The sequence below is a fragment of the Hypanus sabinus genome, chromosome 8 (genome assembly GCF_030144855.1).
Source record: "Hypanus sabinus isolate sHypSab1 chromosome 8, sHypSab1.hap1, whole genome shotgun sequence".
Lineage (NCBI taxonomy): Eukaryota > Metazoa > Chordata > Chondrichthyes > Myliobatiformes > Dasyatidae > Hypanus > Hypanus sabinus.
Window position 1 is genome coordinate 103327611 of NC_082713.1, and position 19694 is coordinate 103347304.

Consider the following 19694-nt stretch of genomic DNA (forward strand, 5'->3'; position numbering starts at 1 on the left):
TTGGCCCACAATGCTGTGCCAAACATGTACATACTTTAGAAATTACCTAGGGTTACCCATAGCCCTCTATTTTACTAAACTCCATGTACCTACCACTCCGTGTTAAAAAACTTAACCTTGACATCTCCTCTGCACTTACTTCCAAACACCTCTCATGTTAGCCATTTCAGCCCTGGGAAAAAGCCTCTGACTACCCACATGATCAATGCCTCCCATCATCTTATACACCTCTAACAGGTCACCTTTCATCCTCCGAATGATGAGGCAGAAGACCAAGACAATTGGTAGACCAAGGGTAAGGTGGGTAAGTGGAGCTTGGTGGAGGTTAAGGAGTGGAGCTGGGATACAGAGGAAAGCAGATGATTGATGAAGGAAGACAAAGAGAGAAAACAATCAGCACTGATGGAGCAAGACAGGAGGAGTGGAGAGTCTAGGTTGGACACAGCTGCTGGACACAAAGGGCAACCAATGAGTCCTGATGAAAGATCTCATGCTGAAATGTCAGCTGTTTATTCGTTATAGACACTGCAGGACCTGTTGTGTTCCTTCAGTATTTTGTATGTGTTACTAAGAGTTACCAGTCTTGACTCTGATAATGGCAACCATTAGGGTAGAGATGGATTGCAGATGGAAGCAGAGCCACAGTGGACTGGGAAATCCTGTGGGTGAACTGAGTGGAGGTTCTGATGCTGATTTCCTAGAAGAAGGCATCGCTGAAAATGCTAGTATTTAGTGTCTGTGGTGTGCTGCCCTTCAGAAGAGGGTGGCCTACATCTAATCTCTAATCTCTTCCACAGTAACTCTACAGAAGTTGATCCTAATGCTGAGGTTCTCGCTCTTTGATCACCAAACTTCTAACATGAATATGGGAGAACCTTGTTTGAAATATAATATATACATAATTTTATTCAATATCTTTTATTCATACTGCTCTTCATTCTTGAAAAATCTTTCAGAATTTCTTTTCTCTCTGTTAAGTTTTTGATATCTTTTCATTTGTATCAACAGAACATCCTGAGTTGCCCAGTGACAGTAATGGGCATGTTTCTACATGAATCAGTAATGTCCTTAGGTGGAGTTGTAGGAACTTCTTGATATCCCTGTGCTATATGTCCTGCTCAGAAAGGTGTGTGATTTGGAGAGATTTTGTACACTCAGTGGCCACTTCATTAGGTACCTCCTGATAAGTGGCCAATGAGTATATGTTTGTGTCTTTTGCTGCTATAGTCCATCAGCTTAAAGGTTCAACGTATTGTGCATTCAGAGATGATCTTCTGCACACCACTGTTGTAATGTGTGAGTATTTGAGTTACTGTCACCTTCCTGTCAGCCTGAACCATTCTCCTCTGACCCTTCTCATTAACAAGTCATTTTTGCCACAGAACTGCCACACACTGGATGTTTTCTGTCTTTTGCACCATCTTCTGTAAACTCTAGAGATTGTTGTGTATGAAAATTCCCGGAGATAAGCAGCTTTTGAGAAACTCAAATCACCCCATCTGGCACCAACTATCATTCCATGGTGAAAGTCACTTAGATCACATTTCTTCCCCATTCTGATGTTTGGTCTGAATTGACAACTGAACCTCTTGACCATGTCTGCCTGCCTTTATGCATTGAGTTGCTGGCACATGATTGACTGATTAGATATTTGCAATAACGAGCAGGTGTGCAGGTGTACCTAATAAAGTGGATTCATTTCATAGAACATAGAATAGTACAGCAGATCACAGGCCCTTTTAGCCCACAATGTTGTGCCGACCCTTAAACCCTGCCTCCCATATAACACCCCACCTCAAGTTCCTCCATATACCTGTCTAGTAGTCTCTTAAATTTCACAAGTGTATCTGCCTCCACCGCTGTCTCAGGCAGTGCATTCCACGCACCAACCACTCTCTGAGTAAAAAACCTTCCTCTAATATCCCCCTTGAACTTGCCTCCCCTTACCTTAAAGCCATGTCCTCTTGTACTGAGCAGTGGTGCCTTGGGGAAGAGGCGCTGGCTGTTCATTCCATCTATTCCTCTTAAAATCTTGTATACCTCTATCATGCCTCCTCTCATCCTTCTACTCTCCAGAGAGTAAAGCCCTAGCTCCCTTAATCTCTGACCCTTGTGCTTTTATTGACATTGAATAGAAAGAGATTCCTCTGGACAGAAAAGAGCAAGATTCACCCAGAATGTTGGTCAGCAATGAGAACTTGAAAGGGTACAGTAGTGAGCCTAAAACCCTAAAATCTAGCAGCAATCTTTCTACTTATGTGTAATTCAAATCTTTCACTCTACAGCTCCTCAATTTGGGAATTGAATAGTTTGATCCAAATACACAATGATATATAAAAAGCAATCCTTCCCCTCCTCATCTTTTGACTCTTATGAAAGACTTTAATCCTCACTTTGCAATCAATAATTTCACCATGGGTGATCTGAGAGAGGTAGGTTGGACGTGGGGTTAGCCAACAGAAGCTCCAAAAGCATCATCCCTTGGAGAAGCAGGCACCAAGAAAATGGATACTCCTGAGGAAAACTTGCAAGACAAGCCCAGGACTGAGGACTCTGGTAAGTCGCTAAACGGGGGCCCGTGCCCCAGTAGGGGTGATGGGGCTGAACTAAACTAACTACCTTTGCAATAAATGATTTCAGGTTGATTGTGTAATAGAATAACACCTATTGGATTATCGATGATTGATTAGCTAGCCTTGCTGGAATAAAGAACATTAGATATCAAACAAATCAGCACAAGACGAGGCTGTTAGGCCCATGAGGTTTGACCTGAACACACTGAATCAGAATCAGAATCTGATTTATCATCACTGACATATGTTGTGAAATTAGTTTTTTTGTGAGAGCACTGCAATGGAAGACATCAAAGTGTCTGTACTTTACAAATTAGAAATAAATAACACAAAAGAGGCTGATAATGGCACAAAGCACAAACTCCATTCCTGCCACATTGGACACTCACCAATATGCTTACTGATGGAACACTCTACGACAGGTGCTGCAGCATGTCTCTGACCCTGACACACCGAGACAACAAGGGACACTGATGTCAGAATGCTGATTCTGCATTTCAGTCTAGCATTCAGCACCACTGTGTCACTGACCCTGGTGAACAAACTCCTACCCCTCTGTCTAAATACTCCACTGTGCAACTGGGTGATGGACTTCCTAATGAACAGACCTCAGTCAGGATCTCAACTGCTCCTCCCTCCCCATCATTTCTCAACACGGGTCCCCACCAGGGCTGCGTGCGGAGCCCACTGTTGTACACTCTGCTCACACATGAGTGCACGGCCAAACTCACAAACAATCGCATTGTCAGGTTTGCTGATGACACGACAGTGGTGGGGTCATCACCGACGATGAGACAGCCTACAGAGCGAAGGTGGAAGAGGTCGAGTTCTGGTGCCAGGCAACCAGAGCACTCCTGGGAGTATAAGTCACACACAACCTTACACAGTCCCAGAACACATTCTTCACCAATGCCTTCACACTCTGAGGAGGCTGAGGCCAGCTGGACCATACACATCTGTACTCACCTCATCTACAGATGTGTAGCAGAGAGCATCCTAACAGGCTGCATCACCGCCTGGTATGGAAACTGCACTGTGGCTGACAGGAAGGTTCTATGACAGGTAGTCATTACTGGCACCAGCCTACACACCATCAAAGTCATGCTGTATCTATGTGAAGGTGCTGGAAAAAGGCCAGTAACATCATGAAGAATCCCACCCACCCTCCTCATGAACTCTGACCCACTCCCATCAGGAAGGAGGCTACATAATGTCCACACCAGGACCACCAGACTCAGAAACAGTTCCTTTCCCCAAGTGGTAAGGGCGATCAGCCCATTGACCCCTCTACACCCTCGACCACCACTACTTTATCATTTCCTGTCAGTCACCTTGCATTCAGACTCTCCTCTGCCTAGCATCACTTTATAGGCATACAATTAATGTCTATAAGCTATCTTATGTATTTATATTTACTGTGCATTTTTTTATTATTGTATTCTTTATCTAATGTGTTTTTTTTGTGCTGCATAACATCCAGAGTAACAATTACTTCATTCTTCTTTACCTTGTGTACTGGAAATTACATCAAACAGTCTTTAATTGTGACCTGCAAGGTAGTTTTAATGGATTAATGCACCATTCAGATAGCAGATGACAGAGATGAAGAAGTTGTTCCTAAACTTAATCTGAATTAAACAAACCCCCCTTCTACTTCTACATAACATATTTCCCTGCACAACCTGCATGTTCATGTGTCAACAACAGCCTCCTAACACCACGATTGTATCATTTCACAGCCAATTCCGGGTACCTACCACTGAGTAGAAGAACCTCCCAACATCTCCTTTAAACTTTGCACTTCTCACCTTTAATGCACGTCCTCCAGTATGTCAGCTCTGTGGGCTGAACTCAGCACAGTCTCAGACTGCACTGGTTGCTCCCACAATCAACATATTACACTGAATGCTTCAATGTTTTGATGTTGAAGCCTTCCGTCGGTCAGGGTTGGCCATGGATGTTGGTTGCGTCCCAACTGTTTATGTAATACACAAGCCAGGGCAGTATGGTATAGAGAACAAACTGTTGCCCATGCAGCAGGCGTTCCCTCTCCACACAGATGATGAATCCCAAAGAAGCAGTAGAGACCGATACAGTTTGGCACCAACAGCATTGCAGGAGTTGCCAGTCAGCATTGAACTCAACAATGGAATGCCTTAGGGACTCCAGCTCCAGAATTTTCCTCAGGGTTTACTCCCAAAGCCTTCTCCATGAGCAGTATAGCCACAAGGCAGCGGAGGTTTGAGATCAGAATTTACCTTCTCTTAGATGAGCTGCCAACCATGGCTGATGAGCCCCAAAGTGACAGGTTTTAAGGCGCCTCTTCTCCCGTCAGTAGAAACAGCTCCACCGGGCTTAGTAGCTAAGCCACACATGAAGGCCAGGAGCTGGACTTGGTTGTCAGAGGTTACTTGAGGTGCACACCATTGGGAGCATTTAATAAGCAATGGGAGTTTATCCCCACTACCTCCCCCAGCTAAAACAACCTTAAGGAATCCTTAAAAATATTTTTTGAATTGGAAATGTTTTGACGTAACTGATAAATAAAGCTAATCTTTAAAATCAGATCGGTAGACATTGGCATCTAGAAGCTGATGAGCCTTCGGAGGTGACAGAAGCTTCATCGTCTTCATTCTAAGTGTGTACTTCCTGGGCTTAAAGAATGGTGCTGAGCTAGAAAGTTCAAAAGCTTAGGTCCTTGCTGCTATTACTGATTTTCTGAGTCGATTAATTTATTTAATAAATTAAATGTAACAACAGAGAATTCTTAGTCTGAGTAACAGGCAGCAGATTACGGATGTTTTCAACCCCAGTACTAATACCTGATGAAAGCTGAGGTGACTGGAATCATTTAAAATTCTAAGATTCTATTGTACTCCCCGAATCTCTTTATTCAATATCCCACAACCACCCCACCTTCCACCCCCGCCCCCGCCGTACTTTGTGAATCAAAATTGGTGAAAATTCTGATTTTCATTCACCTCAAAGAAGTCAGAATTTTTCTCTCACAAAACAAGAGCTCGGCTGTTTGAAAGATGGTCGCAGAGCACTGAGAGCTTCAAGCATTTTCCACTTGCCGGGACCGGAGACTGATGGAAATGCGTTAGAAAGGGGCTTGAACAGAGATGTCCCAGAGGATAGCTACGCACCATTTTTATAATTCTGCACCAATCTGTACACTTCAAGTGCACAGGCCCCTCAGAGAAGGTATTTTTTTCAGTTTACAAAACAAAAACGTGACTCTTCCAGGCCCTTTCAAACACCAGAAAAATTATTTCACAGAAGCACAGAAATACTGTTGACCTTTAGATCTTTTGCTTGCTATGGGGAATTTTGCATTTTTTAAGCTCACAATGTAGCTTCAATTAACCATTCCTAATGATGTATTAACACTTCACAACCCCCCTCCAAATTCATCGGCTTGATCAGAGATCTTATTGCCTGTTATCCAAAAGCAACATCTAGCGTAAACTTCACTATTCAGACAGCATAGGGTTTGTTGAAACTCGGTTCTCAGAAATAATCTCTGTCATTCATTGGCTATTTGCAAGCACTGAATAATCTGAGAGGCAGCACAACACCATTGCAACATTTGCAATTTCATTAGCAATTTATTGATTTTGCACTTTTGTTTCAATAAACGTGCTAATGTTTCTCTTTCTTCTCCCTCTTATTCTATAAATTACAAGACATCTATTAAATTGTTAATTAAGTTGGGAGCATTGGCCTCTGTGGTAATGTCAGTTTTTTGATCTATTTGCTGCTTGTACACCTTTCCAAACAGCTGCTTAAGTCAACAATGGAAGAAAATGTGCTGAAGTTAATTATTCTCTTTGATTGGCAGAGCTGCCTGTCCAATCAGCGGTCTTGGCATGCATGTCAATGGGGAGGTAATAGAACAACCTGGTGGCCCTGTCACCCCTTCTCTTCTCCTCCCCCACCCTCATACCCTGCCAATCAGCTCCCTTTATTCCATGGTCCATTCTCCTCTTCAATCAGATTCCTTTTCCTTCAGTCTGACCCCTACCACCCATCACCTCCCATACTCACCCTCCTTCCCCCACACCTGTTCTCACCTGTTACCTGCCAACACGTACTATAGCTCCCTCCACTTGCCCCTCCTCCACCTTCTTATTCTTGCTTCTACCCCTCTTCCTTTCCAGTCCAGGTGAAGGGTCTTGGCCTGTCTATTCCCTTCCATAGATGCTGCCTGACCTGTTGAGTTCCTCCGGAGTTTTGAGTCTGTTACTCAAGATTTTCAGGATGTACAGAGTCCCTTATGTGCCTACAATGATGAAAACACCAACAGCAGATTAACAGTGCCTTCGTCACATTACCTGAAGTATTATAAAGCCATGAAATAGCTCTGACTTATACATAACAATAAGCACAGTTCAGAAATGGTTTGTAAAGCTCCAGGGATATCATCAGCAAGCTGCAAGACACTCCATCAATGCAAATACTTTCCCTCTTTCTTAAAGAGCAGCTGGAAAGAAAACGTGAGGCTTTACTTGGAAACCTTGAGCTTAAAAGCATTTAAAAATGCAATTTAAAAGTGGCGAGAAAATAATCCTTGCACAGAATAAAATAAGAGATTGTCGGAAACACTCTGCAGGTTAGGTGGTATATCTGAAAAGAGTGAATGAGTCAATGTATAAGGCTGATCGAGTTGTTGACCTGAAGCAGGAAACCTGTCTGCACCTTTGCCGAGAAGCTACCTCACCTGGACAGTACCACCAGCATTTGCTTTCAAATTTCTAGCATCTGCACCATTTTATTTTACCACTACTTTTCTTAGACGGTTTCTATCATGAAGGTAAAAAGCCCCCTCTTCATTTAGCCTCAAATGATCCAGAAGGTACTTTCTTGAAACCTGGTACTTTATTTCAATCAATCATAAAGTCATAAGCACAACAAAAGGCCCTTCATTCAATTGAGTGCACACCAACTGTCAACCACCAATTTACCTCACACAACATTAATCCCCATATTCATTCTCAGCACATTCATATCAAACCCCAGACTCTCCGACAGCTCATAATCCCTGTTTTCATATCAAACCCAACTCTCCAACAGATCATAATCCCTGTTAACACATCAAACCCCAGCCTCTCTCACACCTCATTGTCCCCACATTCATATCGAACCCGACTGACTCTCCGACAGCTCATAGACCCCACATTCATATCAAACCCCAGACTCTCTCACACCTCACCATTCTCATTTTCATATCAAACCCGAAACTCTTCGACAGCTCGTAATCCCCAATTCCACATCAAACCCCAGACTCTCCCACAGCTCGTAATCCCCAATTCCACATCAAACCCCAGACTCTCCCTCAGCTCGTAATCCCCGTTTTCATATCAAACCCCAGACTCTCCCACAGCTCATAATCCCCGTTTTCATATCAAACCCCAGACTCTCCCACAGCTCGTAATCCCCAATTCCACATCAAACCCCAGACTCTCCCACAGCTCGTAATCCCCGTTTTCATATCAAACCCCAGACTCTCCCACAGCTCGTAATCCCCGTTTTCATATCAAACCCCAGACTCTCCCACAGCTCGTTATCCCCGTTTTCATATCAAACCCCAGACTCTCCCACAGCTCGTAATCCCCATTTTCATATCAAACCCCAGACTCTCCCACAGCTCGTAATCCCCGTTTTCATATCAAACCCCAGACTCTCCCACAGCTCGTAATCCCCGTTTTCATATCAAACCCCAGACTCTCCCACAGCTCGTAATCCCCGTTTTCATATCAAACCCCAGACTCTCCCACAGCTCGTAATCCCCGTTTTCATATCAAACCCCAGACTCTCCCACAGCTCGTAATCCCCGTTTTCATATCAAACCCCAGACTCTCCCACAGCTCGTAATCCCCGTTTTCATATCAAACCCCAGACTCTCCCACAGCTCGTAATCCCCGTTTTCATATCAAACCCCAGACTCTCCCACAGCTCGTAATCCCCGTTTTCATATCAAACCCCAGACTCTCCCACAGCTCGTTATCCCCGTTTTCATATCAAACCCCAGACTCTCCCACAGCTCACAATCCCCGTTTTCATATCAAACCCCAGACTCTCCCACAGCTCGTAATCCCCGTTTTCATATCAAACCCCAGACTCTCCCACAGCTCGTAATCCCCGTTTTCATATCAAACCCCAGACTCTCCCACAGCTCGTAATCCCCGTTTTCATATCAAACCCCAGACTCTCCCACAGCTCGTAATCCCCGTTTTCATATCAAACCCCAGACTCTCCCACAGCTCGTAATCCCCGTTTTCATATCAAACCCCAGACTCTCCCACAGCTCACAATCCCCGTTTTCATATCAAACCCCAGACTCTCCCACAGCTCACAATCCCCGTTTTCATATCAAACCCCAGACTCTCCCACAGCTCGTAATCCCCGTTTTCATATCAAACCCCAGACTCTCCCACAGCTCGTAATCCCCGTTTTCATATCAAACCCCAGACTCTCCCACAGCTCACAATCCCCGTTTTCATATCAAACCCCAGACTCTCCCACAGCTCGTAATCCCCGTTTTCATATCAAACCCCAGACTCTCCCACAGCTCGTAATCCCCGTTTTCATATCAAACCCCAGACTCTCCCACAGCTCGTAATCCCCGTTTTCATATCAAACCCCAGACTCTCCCACAGCTCGTAATCCCCGTTTTCATATCAAACCCCAGACTCTCCCACAGCTCGTAATCCCCGTTTTCATATCAAACCCCAGACTCTCCCACAGCTCACAATCCCCGTTTTCATATCAAACCCCAGACTCTCCCACAGCTCACAATCCCCGTTTTCATATCAAACCCCAGACTCTCCCACAGCTCGTAATCCCCGTTTTCATATCAAACCCCAGACTCTCCCACAGCTCGTAATCCCCGTTTTCATATCAAACCCCAGACTCTCCCACAGCTCACAATCCCCGTTTTCATATCAAACCCCAGACTCTCCCACAGCTCGTAATCCCCGTTTTCATATCAAACCCCAGACTCTCCCACAGCTCGTAATCCCCGTTTTCATATCAAACCCCAGACTCTCCCACAGCTCGTAATCCCCGTTTTCATATCAAACCCCAGACTCTCCCACAGCTCGTAATCCCCGTTTTCATATCAAACCCCAGACTCTCCCACAGCTCGTAATCCCCGTTTTCATATCAAACCCCAGACTCTCCCACAGCTCATAATCCCCGTTTTCATATCAAACCCCAGACTCTCCCACAGCTCGTAATCCCCGTTTTCATATCAAACCCCAGACTCTCCCACAGCTCGTAATCCCCGTTTTCATATCAAACCCCAGACTCTCCCACAGCTCGTTATCCCCGTTTTCATATCAAACCCCAGACTCTCCCACAGCTCGTAATCCCCGTTTTCATATCAAACCCCAGACTCTCCCACAGCTCACAATCCCCGTTTTCATATCAAACCCCAGACTCTCCCACAGCTCACAATCCCCGTTTTCATATCAAACCCCAGACTCTCCCTCAGCTCGTAATCCCCGTTTTCATATCAAACCCCAGACTCTCCCACAGCTCGTTATCCCCGTTTTCATATCAAACCCCAGACTCTCCCACAGCTCGTTATCCCTGTTTTCATATCAAACCCCAGACTCTCCCACAGCTCACAATCCCCGTTTTCATATCAAACCCCAGACTCTCCCACAGCTCGTAATCCCCGTTTTCATATCAAACCCCAGACTCTCCCACAGCTCACAATCCCCGTTTTCATATCAAACCCCAGACTCTCCCACAGCTCGTAATCCCCGTTTTCATATCAAACCCCAGACTCTCCCACAGCTCACAATCCCCGTTTTCATATCAAACCCCAGACTCTCCCACAGCTCGTAATCCCCGTTTTCATATCAAACCCCAGACTCTCCCACAGCTCGTAATCCCCGTTTTCATATCAAACCCCAGACTCTCCCACAGCTCGTAATCCCCGTTTTCATATCAAACCCCAGACTCTCCCACAGCTCGTAATCCCCGTTTTCATATCAAACCCCAGACTCTCCCACAGCTCATAATCCCCGTTTTCATATCAAACCCCAGACTCTCCCACAGCTCGTAATCCCCGTTTTCATATCAAACCCCAGACTCTCCCACAGCTCGTAATCCCCGTTTTCATATCAAACCCCAGACTCTCCCACAGCTCGTAATCCCCGTTTTCATATCAAACCCCAGACTCTCCCACAGCTCGTTATCCCCGTTTTCATATCAAACCCCAGACTCTCCCACAGCTCGTAATCCCCGTTTTCATATCAAACCCCAGACTCTCCCACAGCTCGTAATCCCCGTTTTCATATCAAACCCCAGACTCTCCCACAGCTCGTTATCCCTGTTTTCATATCAAACCCCAGACTCTCCCACAGCTCACAATCCCCGTTTTCATATCAAACCCCAGACTCTCCCACTCCTCTACCAGCTGGAGGAAATGTACAGTGATCAGAAAGGCACGAGCTCACTCATCCCTCGTGTGACATGCGGCACAGAAGCGTAACGGTTAGTGTAACGCTATTGCGGTATGATCAACCCAGGTTCAATTCCCACTGCTGTCTCTAAGGAATTTGTATGTTCTCCCCATTACCACATGGATTTCCTCTGGGTGCTCCTGTTTCACCCCACAGTCCAAAGACACACAGGTCAGTAGGTTAATTGGTCACTTGGGTTCAAATGGATGGGGCTGGCTTGTTGGGCCAGGAAGGCCTGTTATCATGCTGTCTCTCTGGACAAAACACTTTCTAATCTAGGCAGCTTCCCTCTAAATCTCCTCTACAGCCCATCCAAATTTTACACGTCCTTCCTGTAACGAGGCAACCAGAACTGAACACAACGCTTCACAGGTGGCCTAACTGGAGATTTATAGAGCTGCAACATTACCTCACAGATCTAGAGCTCAGCCTTCCATCTAATGAAGGCTGGCACACCTGTAGCTGTGCCACGATGCCACACTGGCGAAGACAGTTAACTTACCAATCCTCCCTCACAATTTATAAAGAAACAGGAGAAAACCCTTCTGTAAAGCACCCAACTTCGGGGCTGAACTAGGGTAACTGACTCTGTGAGGCAACAGCTTACTGAGTCACTTTGATGTCATACATCCCATAATGACACAGAATGTTAGCTTCCCAGAGGAGTAATCCCGTTGGTTCCTCAAAACCATAAAATATAGGAGCAGAATTAGGCTTTTTAGACCATTGACTGTGTTCTGCCATTCCATCACGGCTGATTTATTTTCCCTCTCACCCCCATTCTCTTGCCTTCTTGCTATAATCTTTCACACCCTGACTATCAAGGAACTGTCAACAGCCTCAACATGACATCCTTGTTTTTATATTCTAGCCCACTGAAGATAAATGCTAACATTGTATTTGCTTTCTTCACCACTGACTCAACCTGCAAGTTAATCTTCAGGAGACCCAGTATGAGGACTCACAAGTCCCTTTGTACCTCGGATTTATGAATTTTCACCCTGTTTAGAAAATTGTCTACGTTTTTATTCCTTCTTCCAAAGTGCATGACCATACACTTCCCAACACTGTATTCCACCTGTCACTTCTTTACCCATTCTCCTAATCTGTCCTTCTGCATCCTCTTTGCTCCCTCAACACTACCTACCCCTTCTATTTTCATGTTGTCTGCAAAGTTGGCCACAAAGCCATCAATCCCTTCATCCAAATTATTGGCATACAACATAAAAAGAATTAGTCCCAACACTGACCCCTGCAAATACCACTTGTCTCTGGCAGACAATTGGGAAAGACTCTCTATTCCCACTCTTTGCCTCCTGCCAATCAACCAATGCTCTATCTGTGCTAGTATCTTTCCTGCAATACCATGGGCTCTTAACTGGTTAAGCAGCCTCAAAGACCTTCTGAAAATCCAAATACACAACATCTACTGATTCCTTTTTCTCTATCTTGCTTTTTATTTCTTCAAAGAATTCCAACAGATTTGTTAGACAAGATTTTCCTTAAGGTAACTATGCTGACTACAACCTATTTCATCATGCACCTCCAAGCAGCCCGACGCCACATCCGACAACAATCGAATCCAACTTCCCAGCCTCTGTAGTGAGGCTGATATTTCCTTTTTTCTGCTTCCCTTCTTCTGTTAAGGTGTTAACAGAAATACTCCTCTACACTTAAAATCTACCTTCACTATTGCACCACTCCAGACTCCAGACCGTCTCCTCTTCTAGCTGCCTATCACCTCTGCCTTCTTCGAATACCCATAGTGCTTTCCCCTTAGATTCCTTCTTCACCTCTCCTGCCTATCCCCCTCCCAGCTTCCCCTCCCCACCCCTTGATCTTTCCTCTGATTGGTTTTCCACCCTCCCCCCCACCTTCCTTATGGGGCTACTGCCCCCTCCTTCTTCAGTCCTGACGAAGGGTCTCGACCTGAAATGCTGACTGCTCCTTTCAACAGATGCTGCCTGACCTGCTGAGTTCATCCAGCTTTTTTGGATGTCTTGATCTGACCACAGCATCTACAGTGTACTTTGTGGTTAAATATTATTAATGTCTCTCTGTCTCATATCATTTTGTATACTTTTGATGCCCTCCTGCCTGGAACCAAGACCACAAATGAAATTACAGCTAAAAATCAGTTTCTTGCTGCATCACAATTTAAGATCCCCAAGCTGGCTAGTTTATCTGAACCAAGTGACCTCAAATGCTCAGTAAATGAAACGGTCAATTCTTTCAACAATATCCTAACAAATATATTAAACACAGTCGCCCCACAGAAGATTAAAAAGAAACCACTGAGTTGAACGACGGCTTGGTTAAACAATCCAGTCCAGGAACTCAAGAGACTATGCAGAGTAGCTGACAAAATGGAGGCAAACTGGACTAGAAATCCGCCATCATATTTTCAAAGAAAAACTAGCCTCCTATAATACTGTGATACACCCAGTAAGAAGAGTCCATTCTTCCAAGATTTTACAGAGGATAGCAGCAAATCAAGGATATTGTTCTCAATTAAACCAACTGTTGAATTCTGTCCCGAACTATAATGTCCTCAGTCAAGCATCTACCAGAAAATGTGAGGAATTTGCAATATGTTTTATCAACAAAATTACTTCCATTAGGGATTGAGGTGCTACAGAATCTGGTAACTTCTAGATGGAGCGAGAGAAAGAGATAGTTAAATAGATAGAGAGAGAGAGAGAGAGAGAGAGAGAGAGAGAGAGAGAGAGAGAGAGAGAGAGAGAGAGAGAGAGAGAGAGAGAGAAAGATAAATAGATACTTTATTGATCCCAAAGGAAATCACAGTGTCACAATAGCATTACAGATATGCAAATGATAGAAAAAAGTAAGAAAGAATAAAACAAAAGTTACCTTAAAAAGTTACAAGGTTTACAAGTCAAAGATGACAAGATTTATAGGATTTTCAAGTTCACACTGATAAGATGGAAGTGCAAGCATTGTCGCAATATTATACAGTAAAGGCGCACATTCACACTGTCCAGATAAGAAGTGATGGTACTGTTGCACAGTGTGTCCGTGGTAAACAGAGCTAAACAGAGCTTAAGCAGAGATCTGGTAAACAGTGGTTAATAACAGTCTAACAATCATCACTTCCCTGTCTATAGGTTGACTCATTCTAGAGCCCACTGGATAGGGTTAAGAATTACTTCATATAACATTCTTTGGAGTGGCGCAGTTGTCTTAGTCTATTACTAAGCTTGCTCCTCTGTTCAGCCAAGGTAGCATGAAGAGGGTGAGAAACATTGTCCAGAATTGCCAGGATTTTCCGTAGTGTCCTTTGTTCTACCACAGCCTCCAGTGTGTCCAGTCTGACTCCTATAACAGAGCCAGCCTTTCTAATCAGTTTATTGAGCCTGTTGATGCCATTGCCCCAGCTCACCACTACATAGAAGATTGTACTGGCAACAACAGACTGGCAGAACATGTGCATACTCCAAAGGACCTCAGTCTCCTCAGGGAGGAGAGGCAACTCTTGCTCTTCAGCCTCTGTGTTGGTGATCCACTCAAGTCTGTCATCCAGGTGCACCCCCAGGAACTTGTAGGTCCTCACCTCATCCACGTCCTCACCATCAATAGTGCAGGTTTAGTCTCCCTAAAGTCTATCACCATCTCCTCTGTCTTAGACGTTGAGCTGCAGATGATTCAGCTTGCTCCATTTGACAAAGTCCTCCACCAGGCCCTGTATTCATCCTCCTGTCCTCCCTTTGTACACCCAAATATTGCTGAGTCAGCAGAGAATTTCTGCGGATGCCATGACTCAGTGTTGCGTCTAATGTCCGAGGTTCACAGGGTAAACAAGAAGGAGCTGATACAGTTCCTGTGGGGCCCCAGTGCTGCTTATAGCCACACAGCTCTGAAGCTGCACAAACACTGGGCTGCCAGTCAGGTGGTCCATTATCCAGGATACAATGGAAGGGCCAGCCTGCATTGAACAGAGGCTTTCCCCCAACAGTGAGGCTTTATGGCACTGAAGACACTTAGAAATAAAAACAACATGATCCTCACAGCACTGCCCTGCTGTCCAGATGGGATAGGCTCTGATCAGCAGGTGGATGACAGCATCATCGACTCCTGTGTGCTCCTGGTAGACAAACTGCAGGGGATCGAGGGCCGATCTAACCAGGAGTTGGAGATGAGCCAGGACCAGCCTCTCGAGGGTCTTCTTGATGTGTGAGGTTTGGGAGGCTGAACTGTAGTCGTTCAAGGCTTTCAGTTGGCCCTTCTTGGACCCACACATGATTTTTCCACACAGTTGGAACCCTTTCCAGGCTGAGACTTAGATAAAAAATGCGTGGGGAACTCCACACGGCTGCTCAGCACACTCCCTCAGGACCCTGGGGTTCACACCATCCGGTCTGAGTTTCCCCAGAGCCCTTCTCACCTGCTCAGTAGTGAAGGTGAGTCCTCGGTGACAGGGGGCAGGGAATGGTGAAGATGGAGACAATAGCAGTTGGTATATGGAGGTGTGGATGGTAGGTGAAGGGCAAGGAGGGGATGTAGATAGTAGTAGCCTGTGTTGTTCAACCATATATTGAACTGGAAGGGAGAGGAGGGAGGAGGGGAAGCATTGGTGCTGAGGGAGTATTGAATGCTTCAGCACATGGGCAGGTGTGCTGAGGGGGTATGAACAGGAGGGCAATTGGGTTAACTCATTAGCCCAATCATCGCTGTATTCTGAGGCTGATTGAAGCCAGTGATGTTCTTCATGCCTCCCCAACCTCCCGTGGAGCTGCTTGTTCTCCAACTCTCTCCTGTAACCCTCTTTAGCCACCTGGATCTTCTCCTTTAGCTCCCTCTGCACATGTTTCATTTTCTCCCTCTCTCCTGATCTAAAGACTCTCTCTTTTGTGGCTGAGAAGAGCCTTTAGGTCACTGGTGACCCATGGCTTGTTGTTAGGAAAGCAACATACAGTCCTTGGTAGTGTCCACACAGAAGCTGGTGGAATCAGTAAGTCTGTGAATGTCCTCCCCATGTGATTCACAAAGTCCAAGCAGATCTTCAAGGCCTCAATGGCCTCTGGAGACCATTTCTTTACTATCTTTGTGCTAGCTAATTGTTGCTGAACTTTGGGGCTTATACAAAGATATGAGGTGAGCCAGGCTGTAATCTGATCTTCCAAGTAGGGGGAGAGCTGTGGAGCTGTATGCATCTTTAACACTTACATATGTTTCATTTTCTCTTGTGTGACATTTGACAAACTGATTGAAGGCAGGTAGGGTTGTTGAGATATAAACGTGCTTGAAGTCTCCCGATACTATAGTGAATGCATTGGGCTGCTGAGTTTGAAGTGTCGCAATGGTACTGAGAATGATGCCACACGCAGCATCGGGACTGCATCAGAAAGGCAGAACATAGACCACAAGCAATATGGTGTGGCTAAACCCACTGGGCAGATAATACCGATGCAAGCAGATCGATGTCTGGACTGCAGATTTGTTCTTTCACAGAAATGCGGCTAGGATTACACTATCGATTGCTCACAAGCAGGGCAAGCCCACCTCTCTTACTCTTTTTGCCCTGTAGATTAACTCTGCCTGCTCGTATCCTAGTAAACTCATTTGAAGTAGCATTGGAATTCCAAATTTGATTGGGTAGCCATGCCTCAGTGAAATACATAATGCTGCATTCCCAATATTCATTCTGTGTCCTCGTGAGTATTGCTAGTTCCTCCTTTTTATTTGCCAGTGATCTTACATTCCTCATAATGATAGGAAGGAGATATGGTTTCTATCTCCATCTCCTGTTGTGCTGTTTTTTACCCTCGGTGTCTCCATCTCAGCTCACCTGGAACATTGACCTTCTGTTGGGTAAACAGAGGCTGCTTCCCTGCTGCTAGTAGCTGCTCCCTCATCTATACAATATTGCCTCCGCTCCTGTAGTCAAAACACTCATTAGAATAAAATATCCTGGGAGTCAGAAGGATGATGAAAATGTTCTGAAACAGATTGTCATCTATTGTTATTTCACAGTGTTGCTAGCCAGTACAAAAACAAGTGAAAGAAGCGTGTTAAATATCATGAAGACAAACACACTGAGCAACTGTAACAAACTGATTCCTCATTACATGATCCAACCTCTTCAAAAGAAAGTAACTGTCAACTGGTTGGAGTGTTCACTGAGATCGTTAACCTCTTATTTCAGCAGTCTGAGGTATCCACCTGTTTCAAGCAGGCTTCAACTATGCCAGTGCCCAAGAAGAACATGATAACCTGCCTGAGTGACAATCATCCAGTCACACTTACATCCACTGTAATGAAGGTTGGTGATGAAACATCAACTCCTGTCTGAGAAGTGACTTGGATCCACTCCAATTTGCCTAGCAGAGCAACAGGTCCACAGCAGATTACATCTCATTGGCTCTTCTCTCAACTCTGGAACATCTGGACAGCAGAGATGCATACATCAGGGTGCTCTCTATCGTCTACAGCTCAGCATTAAATACTATCATCCCTTTAAAACTAATCAATGAGCCTCAGTACCTCTATGTACAATTGGATCCTCGATTTCCTCACTTGCAGACCCCAGCTGGGCAACAGCATCTCCTCCACGATCTCCACCAGCATGAATACACCACAAGGATTTGTGTTTAGCCCCCTGCTCTACTCACTGTACACTTATGTCTGTGAAGCGGTGTAGAACTCCAAAGCCATATTCAAGTTTGCCATCATCAGAGACCACCAGCACCCAGGATGTGCTCTCTTCTCACTGCTGCTATCAGGAAGAAGCTACAGGAGCCTCAGGACTCACACCATCAAGTTCAGGAACAGTTAGTACCCCTCAACTATCAAGCTGTTAAACCAAAGAGGATAACTTCACTCAGCTTCACTCACCCCACTACTGAACTGTTCCCACGACCTGTGGACTCACTTTCAGGGACTCTTCATTTCATATTTGCAATATTTATTGTTTATTTATTTATTTTTTGTCTGTTTATTTGAACATTTATTTATTATTTGTTCTTTTTGTGTTTGTACAATTTATTGTCTTTTGCACACTGGTTGAACGCTCAAGTTGGTGTGGTCTTTCATTGATTCTGTTGTGGCTATTATTCTATTATGGACAGTCGAGCACATCATTGGAGCCTCCCTGCCCTCTATTGTGGATCTGTACTCTTCCAGGTTGAAGAAGAGGGTGGGAAACATCATAAAGGACTCCTTCCATCCTGCGCACGGACTGTTTGAACTGCTTCTGTCTGGTAGGCGCTTCAGATCCCTCCAGACTAAGACTAATAGGCACTGGAGAAGTTTTTTCCCTACAGCGGTCACTTTGCTGAACAGTTAACTATCGGCTAACTATTAGTTGGATTGCTCTACCCGTATGTATAATCTATATTTTCATTTATATTTATCATTATTATTATTATGAGCAGAGAGACAACATCTGCCGGAAGTAAATTCCTTGTATGTGCACAGGTACTTGGCGATTAAAGTCTGATTCTGATTCTCTGCAAGAAAATTAATCTCAAGGTAGTATATGGTGACACATGCCATACTTTGATCACATATTTACTTTGAACTTTACAAGTATTTCTCATTCAGAACCCCATAAGATTGTAACAAAGAGCAAACTGTCTACTTGCAGTCTCAACCCTATCTCCTTCACACTTTTTAAGGATTCTTTTAATAGTATTTTCAGTTCTATTAGGAAAATTATTAACATTTCCCTTGAAATTGTAATTTAGCCAGACACCTTCAAAACTGTGACTGCCAAGCTCCCACATAAACAGTCAAATCTTGAATGTGAGTAATAAGCTCACTACAGGCCTATTTAAAATCTTCCCTTTCTGGGCAAGATTGTTGGGAAAGTCATTTTCAACAAACACAGCAACATACTGAATAATATTCTAGAAAACTGTCAGTTAGGTTTTAGAGCAAACTACAGCACGGAGACAGCCTTCCCAAAATTGTCAGCGACCTCAGCACTGTTGCCACCAGGGTGTCAGTTGTAACTCACCTAGATCTTCAGCACAATTAACCACAGGATTCCCCTAGGTCACCTTGAGAGCAGTGTTGACCTCTCTGGTATAGCTATTAATTGGTTTCATTCACATATCCTAGAGAGAGATTTTTCATCTATCTTTCTCCCCTTACAAGATATCATTAGAAATCACAAACTTGATTTCCACAGTTCTGAAACTAAATGAAGATAAAACTGAAATATCTTTGGTCCCAAAGCCAAATGAGAGAACCTTCTTGTTCAGGGTGAACTTAGCTCTCCCTGTAAAATCAGAAGTAACAAGGAGTGTCATCCTTGATTCAGATTTGAATTTTAAATCCCACGTGAAGTAAGTGACCAGAGAAGCATTTCTACACTTCTACATGGGAAATATTGTAAAGTTACATTTGTTCCTGTCATATAATGATCCTGAAAAACTAATTTGTGCCTTTGTTGTGAATAGACTAGATGACTGCAGTGTACTTTTTACTGATGTTCCAAATTAATCTATTAATAAATTTCAACTCGTTCAGAATGCCACTGCTAGACTTTTAACCAAAACCAGGAAGAGGGGACACAGCACTCCAGTGTTAGCTACTCTGCATCAGCTTCCTGTATCTTTTAGAATTAATTTTAAAGTTCTCTTGATTGTTTTCACAAAACTGTCAACTGTCTGGGACTGGAGTA